The sequence below is a fragment of the Tachypleus tridentatus genome, chromosome 7 (assembly GCF_004210375.1).
Source record: "Tachypleus tridentatus isolate NWPU-2018 chromosome 7, ASM421037v1, whole genome shotgun sequence".
Taxonomy (NCBI): Eukaryota; Metazoa; Arthropoda; class Merostomata; order Xiphosura; family Limulidae; genus Tachypleus; species Tachypleus tridentatus.
Genome location: NC_134831.1, coordinates 193973402 through 193982645, shown reverse-complemented (window position 1 = coordinate 193982645; position 9244 = coordinate 193973402).

Here is a 9244-nt window from a genome sequence, read left to right as displayed (position 1 = left end):
TTACTGACAGAAGTCACAGAGTATCACTTTCCTAGCTGATAAACGTCCTCAATTTAAGCACAGACACCTTATATACCTCTTTAACAGAAGTCGCACCTGTATAGAACAGCCAGTCACATATACAGTAGAATAACAGATAATATAGCATGACTTCCAGAAATGACGTTAATTACGTACCATTAATCACTACGTCAGAGGCTACGTGATCTACTTTAAATTACTGTCGCATAACCATTGACTACACAGAAATATTGTTAAGTCGGGAAAACATGTAAGGGGATCAGCTTTTACAGTGTAAGTCAACAGTTTACAAGAATATCTGATGTGTGTGCTTAAACGCAAATACAAATTTACAGTTTAAAACTAAAAACACTGAACTACAATGTTGAGTTTACAGCATAATATGAGCAATTTTTTGTGAAATGTAAGAGGGGAAACACTCCTCCCTGTAACGTATGATAATATATATGTATTATTGAAACCATGATATCATATATTTTTAAAAGTATTTATGTTCATTTGTTTGTTTTTTGTGAAACAGAAAACTATACAATAAGCTATTTACCCGATTCGTGTATGAAAACTCGATTCTTAACGCTATAAACCCTCTGAATTACTTTTGAGCCATCGGAAACTTATTTAGAATACTTTTTTTTAATTAACTACTTGAAACTTCGGTGCTCAACAGTATGAGGTTTTACAAACATAGAGACATTTTCACCAATACGTCTATGAAACGGACTTTGTGAGAAAAGAACGTACTTTAACAAAATGGATTATAAAAATGTGCAGTACGTCTAACATTGGGTGCTAAGTACTGTGAGCTAATAATCTTTTTTTTTACTTGGATCTCTTGCAAGTATTCGAAGCCTCAATCTTTTGCTTACCAGGCAAACACATTAATAACAGTAAAGGTTGAAAAATCACACTTGGACCACACATAAAAGCACACGAGACTCTACGCTTCAGGTATGTCCAACACTGAAATACCTTCCTTATTTTTGAACGAAACTGATTTATATTGTATTTAACATTAAAGCAAGTTCGGCGCCTACACATCTCGAACCCTGAATCCCGTTATTCACAATCCATAAATATAGAGTGTGATCAATGCGACCTCTTCTCGAACACTATGATTCCTAAGTGTAAAGTGTGTTTAACGATACCACATCTTAAACCTTGGACCCTGTTAATTACAGTCTCACACACTAATCGCTGGGCCACTCTTGGTCCATTACAACAAATAATACTTTAAAGGTTTGTGAGATTTTTTCTGTTACTCCTGGTTAGCACAATATATATTGAACACGTTTAAAGTGTGCAAATATATATCAATATACATATGTGAGATAGGGACATCAACTCATAATATCATGAAATAAAATGCTGGACTACGTGAAATCGCTCGTGTAAAAAGGATTCGTTTATTAAAAAAAACAACAACATCAGATGTTAAAAATACCCCTATAAATGCTGCACGATATTTGTTTTCACAGCCCTCAAAACTTGTGCTCCCCTCGAGATTCTTGCAAAGGCCATACGTCATAAGCTAGTCTTCCTTCAATCATTATTAGCTTTACGACAACTAGAATTGGTTTCAGTGTTATTAAGCGCGGAGTTACACAATAAGCTGTCTGTGTTCTGCTTATAAGTGGTACTGAAATCCAATTTTTAGCATTGTAAGCCTGTAGATTTACCGATACGCCACAGGAAGGGCTGAAAGGATTGGTTAACTTCACTCATTACGTAATTTGTTAAATTTTGTTAGTTCGTATTTTTTACATTTGTACACTAATTACCTTTACTTGAATTAGCAACAAGGAAAACTAGATAAGTTTGTCTGTTACCAGCTCATTAAACAAATTTGTCTGTAACCAGTTTTCTAGCCAGGTATGTTTGTCAACAGTGAACTTGGTAGGTTTGTTTGTCACCAGTTTTCTAGACCGATATGTTTGTCAATAGTGAACTTGATAGGTGTGTCTGTAACCATTTCACTAGATAGGTATGTTTGTCAACAGTTAACTTGGTAGTTATACTTATATATGTAAAAACGGCTGGCTTGAGTTGAGAAAATTTTTAGGTAAAGGAGCGAACAACGTTTCGACCTTCTTCGGTCATCGTCATAGATGACGTTTTTGAGATACTCTGTGGTAAGTCGTTGTTTGTTTTTTTACCAGAATGGACCTTAAGGTACTGTAGGATTTTCACCGGACTTCTATGTTTTTTTGTTGTTTTTTTTGTTTTGCTATGCGTTTTTCACTGAAATGTAGGTAAATGGTGGTAGTGGTGGTGATTTTCTGACATTTTCTTTCTGTCGTGGTCTTCTTCAAGGAGTTTTTGATGAAGGAGGAGGTGTAACCATTCTGTTTAAAACTCTCTACGATCTTTTGGCGTTCTGCTTCAGAACACTATAAAAGACCAACAAGTCCTGCACACACAATAATTGAAGACAAAAGGCGGAAGACTTTCGAAACGTCGTTCTCTACACTTGTGTCTCCACAACAGGCAGTTACCATCCATTGTACAAAATTTCATCATGAAACAATATATCAAAGAGTTTGTTCGAGCAGCAACGATACGGACAGAGTGTAACGAACACTGAACGTGTTCAGAACTTGTTAACCCGTCCGAAACGGCGTCTGACGACGCTAAGCTACTTGTTTTGTCTTACTAGCGGCCCAGCATGCAGCTTACCACAGAAAATACTTTAGTTAGTATTTAATGACGTAAAAATCTGTATGTGCCATGTATGACACGGCATACAGTGAAGGGTTAAAACATTTTTAGCTATAAAACGTTGATTCATTTGAGGCCACTGCAAAAATGAGACTTTTGCTCTATTTTTCGATACTGAATTCTATTATTCGCTAAACCAAAGATAGATAAGGAAAACAGAGAATTTTTGTACACAATGTTACATATTCAATGAAGGCGACGGGCCGGATTTGACCCTTGGGCCGTAGTTTGCCGATCCCTGCTCTAGTCTATTACTGCTAAATTAGAGATGGCTAGCGCTGATAATACCAGTTCAATTGCACTAGTATTATGTATATAATTCATTTACAATTTTGTAAATCTTTTGATCTTCTTTCTTCAACACAATTACTTTATAAAAACGCTTTAACAGAATAAATTATTATTATTATCTCCTTTTCTACTGTTTTAATATAACAAATCAAACGACTGGTCTATGTTAATTGTTAAGCCTATCACTTCTACCACAAATTTCAAACTTTTCCTTAAGTTCTGACGTCACTCTCTACTGCTATTGTCTTTGTCTGCTATTTTCCGCTCATCTCATACAATTTATATGTTTATTACTAAATCGTTTGGTCTCTGTATTCGAGACATCAATAAGTTATAAACACAACTTCCAATAATCGTCTGCTTTTAACTCTCTCATAATAGTCTCCCGCTGATACAGCGGTAAGTCTACGGATTTACAACGCTAAAATCAGGGGTTCGATTCTCTCGGTGGACTCAGCAGATAGCCTGATGTGGCTTTGCTATAAGCAAAAAAAAACACAAACAAAAATACACTTATAATAAAAAACAACTAAATAATAATAAAATATTCATTCACAAAATATACAAAATAATATATACACTAAACAGTCTTTTATATCATTACAGGCAGAAAACTTTGTACAACGTTGTATTCGTAAAAAAGTCTAGGTTTATTGGTTGAAACAGTGTGGGAGAGAACTGTGTATGGTACTGTATTTGTTAAAAAGTCTAGGTTTATTGGTTGCAACAGTGTGGGAGAGAACTGTGTATGGTACTGTATTTGTTAAAAAGTCTAGGTTTATTGGTTGAAACAGTGTGGGAGAGAACTGTGTATGGTACTGTATTTGTTAAAAAGTCTAGGTTTATTGGTTGAAACAGTGTGGGAGAGAACTGTGTATGGTACTGTATTTGTTAAAAAGTCTAGGTTTATTGGTTGAAACAGTGTGGGAGAGAACTGTGTATGGTACTGTATTTGTTAAAAGTCTAGGTTTATTGGTTGAAACAGTGTGGGAGAGAACTGTGTATGGTACTGTATTTGTTAAAAGTCTAGGTTTATTGGTTGCAACAGTGTGGGAGAGAACTGTGTATGGTACTGTATTTGTTAAAAAGTCTAGGTTTATTGGTTGAAACAGTGTGGGAGAGAACTGTGTATGGTACTGTATTTGTTAAAAAGTCTAGGTTTATTGGTTGCAACAGTGTGGGAGAGAACTGTGTATGGTACTGTATTTGTTAAAAAGTCTAGGTTTATTGGTTGAAACAGTGTGGGAGAGAACTGTGTATGGTACTGTATTTGTTAAAAAGTCTAGGTTTGCTGGCTGAAACAGCATTAAAAACAAAATAAAACTGTTATGGTGTTGTGTTTGTAAAAGTTCTAATTGCGATGGCAATGTTATACGTTTCTTTGTCCTAGAATTTTTGCACAAAAACTATCTTGTCCCTAATTTTGAACTGATTATCTAAGTATATGTCGGCTAGTTAACAGTACACGCAAGCTTTTTTCGTCTTAACATACTGTATTATAACAGTGGAATTTCATTGTCATTCTTATGGTGGAGCCACAGCTCCGAGGTGTGGAACACGGTTTTGTGATGATAACACACACGAGAATTTGTCAAATTCTGAGTCCCTTTGTAAGTTCAAAATCTTGGCCAAGAGTTGGTCACAAAGGATGTCTTAATTTATTGCCGCCCAGTACAACAGGCCTAATGCTAGCTCCCTAATCTAGAGACAGCCAAGTAACCTGCAATCAGTATTTAGTAAGTTTTTTCACTACCATGAGTATCAGCAGAATGCAGTCTATGACGTTATCACAGTTCAAAGTTATGCTAAGCACACTTATAATAAATAACACATGTGGTTGGCAGGTGGACATGCTGAGAAAACTGTTCTTGGGCTCTTTCTAATGCTTAAAATAAGCTTAGAAATCACGATATCGTTTCTGTTCCAGGTGTGATGTTCCTCAAATGACGAACTCTTGATAAAAATACCTAATAGGAAAGAGGGCCTGATTTAATGAACTAAAAAAACATTATATTTGTTTTAAATAATAAAATGTATTAAGAACATTGTTGTTTGTTAAACACAAAACGATACAATGTTTTATCTGTAATGTGTCTACGACAGGTATTGAGGTCTAATTTTTAACGTTTTAAGCCCTCATACTTTCCGCTTTTACGTATAATAAAACTTGTTTAATTTAATTACATGTTCGCTTGGCTTTATATGATTGTATTTCAGAAAAAGGAAAAATTAATTGGCCCAAATCTGTTCGTGTAAAATACGTACGTAAAACTATGAAGTTAATAAATTCTCCCTTTTGCACAAAGCTGCACATTCTATATCGCATTACGGTTGATTGTTCGCCTAGATCCAGCTAAAATTTAGCATCACAATGATTAAAGAAATATTTAAGATTGAACCAATTTGTTTCATTGAATAAAATATTATTTTCCTGGAGTGGAATATGTCCTTATATGGGCGCTCCTAGTTCAGTGCGCGCTAAAATATTTTATTTGGAAAATTTTCGAAGCATGGCCTCGTGGTTAGAGAGTTTGAATAACAATCTGTAAATCGCGGGTTGAAATCCCATTACCAAACACGTCCCTCCTATTTAGCCATGAGGCATTATAATGTGACGGTCGATTCCACTTTTCATTGGTGAAGAGTAACCTAATAACTGGCGGTAATTAGTGTAGACTAGCTACTTTCCCTCTGGTCTATCAGGAACAGCTGACGGCCTTCGAATAGCGTTGCATGAAATTCAATAAAGATGTAAATAGATGAGCTTTAACTGTATTTTAATTAACAAACAAAATAACAAACTGTGATTGTTCACAAGTGGGGATGATGCTTCCACAATACCAAGTCTTGTTTGGATCTTTTATTCCTGGACCGTATGCGTGGATTACCCTTATAACAACAACAACCTAACCCAGCAGCGTTTTGGATAAATGCCTACACGCCCATCTATATTCAGTTGGAAAGGGGATGCACAATGATTTTTTTAATTAAGTTATTTTTGCGTAACAACTGGGTCTGGAGGATCATAATACCTTATGAAAAGTAAAGTTGTTTACCTACGGTTTTTTTTTTCTGTTGTGTTTCATAATGAATCACGAAGCTACAGAACAACTATCAAACACAAACAATTTGATTTGTGGAGAAACTTATAACGGGTTGAATAAGAGTGACTGTCGCAACGAGAACTGTTTCAAGGAGCTCTGAACGTGACAGTCATTTCACTACTACAGGCAAAGCTCAATTCAGATCTATTGCATATTCGTCAACAGAAGGCTAATGATTTAAACCGTTTTACTCTTGGTTTCCAATACCTGCTGTGCTGTTAAGCAATGAAACGTAAAAAGTATTAAACCCATAGTGTATCTGAAGGTGAGGTCTGTATGTAACGTTGTAACCGTCAACCTTCGAACTTTACAACTGAAATCAGACTCGAATTCTGGTTACCATTTTGGAAAGTAAAATATTTTAATTGAAAAACTGTGAACAAAATACAGAAAAGCAGCAACTTATAATAAATGTATTTGAAACCTTTTCGTTTTTTTAAGGGGGGTTGATAATCAATTTATATATCATTCAAAATGTTTCAGTTGACCAAATAATCAAATTACACAAGAGAATAACAGTAACGTTTTAATACGGTACAATAATAGTAAGTATTTCTCTTATTAGTATGTGTTGTTTTTAATATTTTAAACTACAAATGGAAATTTACTTTAAAACTCTCAAATTTACAGCTTCAAGCTTTGTGAGAAGCCGGTGGATTATTTCTTTCATGAAAGAACGAATGAAAGTTCCCCCTCCTAAAAAAGTCAAAACCAGAATAAAATAGTTTAAAGCATAACACAGCTTATTGGAAGTTAACAAATGAACTAAATGTTATTATTATGTTTTGTTATTTATTTTCATATTGCACTGGACCTTCACCACTCGTATGTCTGTGAACTTATACCGCCAAAAACCAGGTTTAATACATCTTAGGATTTCACGTCAATATTTAAATTACAACTGACAGATTAAGATGTTGCCATTTATTATTCCTGTTATTTTATTATAGTCATACACTGCGCAAGACAAATTGGTAATACTGCTATATAAACATTGACTGGGCTACATGTAACTGGAGAAAACAGCCAATTAAAAAATATTTTTTGTTTCTGTTGCTAGCAGCAGTGCCTTCCATATCTTAAATTCTTAAACACAAATAATATGGCGTGCTGCTCAACATATAATTGCCATAACCGGTCGGAAGGTAAGAAAAGAAAACTGTAGTTTCATTTCACAGTCAGTTGGACTTCAGAAAAACAGCAATAGTTGACTAGAAATCTACGACTGATGGGTTACTAGACATACATGCCAATACTGTGAGAATAACGAATAAACGTTTTATATTTTCATTTATAAAAAATCTAGATCTAACTTATCTGGGCCCACCCCTCTCCCCTAGGTGGACTCAGCAGATAGCCCGATGTGGCTTTGCTATAAGAAAACACACACACATCTAGGTCCACCACTGGTACAGCGATAAGTCTACGGATTTACAACACTAAAATCAGGGGTTTGATTCCCCTCGGTGGACTCAGCAGATAACCTGATGTGGCTTTGCTATAAAAAAACAGCAAAACACCAAAACAAACGTTAATTTATCTGGATTTTATTTTTATTATAAGAGACATATATTAGACTTGGCTATTACAATATCTTCTGTATACAAATAAAACGAGATTTAAGATGAAGAGAGCAAATTGTAGACTGTGGTTTAGGCTTTAGTACCATTACGCTTGTTGTCTTTTTGCTATTATTATTGTAGGCGTACATATTTCGTTTTTGGGGTTAGGGTAAATATTATTGTTAGCGAATATGCTTAGTACAAATATCTAATTTTCTAGCATCTAACTTAACCCAAATCAATAAATTTGTGAATTACAAAAGAGTAAATTGTTATTTTGAATTAAGCACAAAGCTACATAATGGGCTATATGTGATCTGCCCATCACGGGTATCGAAACCCGGTTTTTAGAGTTGTAAGTCCAGAGATATACCACTCTGCCAATAGAGTTAAAAGAGTGAGAGGGCTAAAGTGTAAGCTACTATGTAAACATGGTAGTAGTATTGGTAGCAGTGCCTGTAATATACATTCAAAGGTCATTGTGTGACTGATATGGTACAATTTTGAATTTCTTAACTTATTTACATCTGTAGGATTGCATTTACTCTCCTAAGTAGAATCGTTGTTTAGAACTTATTGTAAAAACATTTAATTTCCTGGGTCTCGCCGCAATATATTGCCTTATAGCATCGTATGTCATAGAATATATTTGGCCAACACTAAAAAGCCTTCATAGTTCTAAGTTTCTGTGAAACAAAATTAACTAATAATAGTAATATTTATTGCGCATCATGATGATTTTACTTCCACAAAACTTGCTCTTTATCTTGAAAATTGTCCCTATACTTCCAATAAAAATACACAAACATTAAGTGTGTTGAGTACAAAGAAGCAAAAATATCATTATACATCAGAAATTGTACCTTAGTATTCTAAATACTTTGAAGAAATTGGACAGACAATCAGGTTGAGAGCCATTATTTTTTATATTATCATACTATTAAAAATTAGAAAACTTAACTTAATTCACTAGTAATTAGCAACCAGATACAAAAATTACTCTTGCATAATAATTGTAATAAAAATTAATAGTAAATATGTATTTTCCAACACCCTATTTCATGTTGAATAGACTGAAATACATATCATTTATCTAAGTTAATTTTTGGCCTTCAACGTGTGTGAAAATGACAATAAAACCTTTTTTTTTGTTACACACAATTTTATTGACAACGTGTATTTTAATCTGGTAAATTTGAAAAGCAGTTGAGTATCACTTTTACCACACAACTATATTGTATTTCCGTAAAGCCCTTTGAATTTTCCAAATATATTTGGTAAGCTTTTTAGTACTATTTTTCATTTTTTGCAGACCTATAGGAAGAAAAAGGGTCCCACAATGCTAGTTCTTCCAAACATCCTCCAAGCGTTGTTTCAGATGTTGAGATCCTACCAGCGCTTCGTCTCATCATAATTATTATCTAGACTCTCCAAACAACTTACACAAGAAGTACTTGTCAACTATTGATAAATTAGAAAACAAAAGAAGAATATATATCACAATGCAATAGTAAAAGGCCAATGTCACTGACTCCATCAAGAACCGTGGTT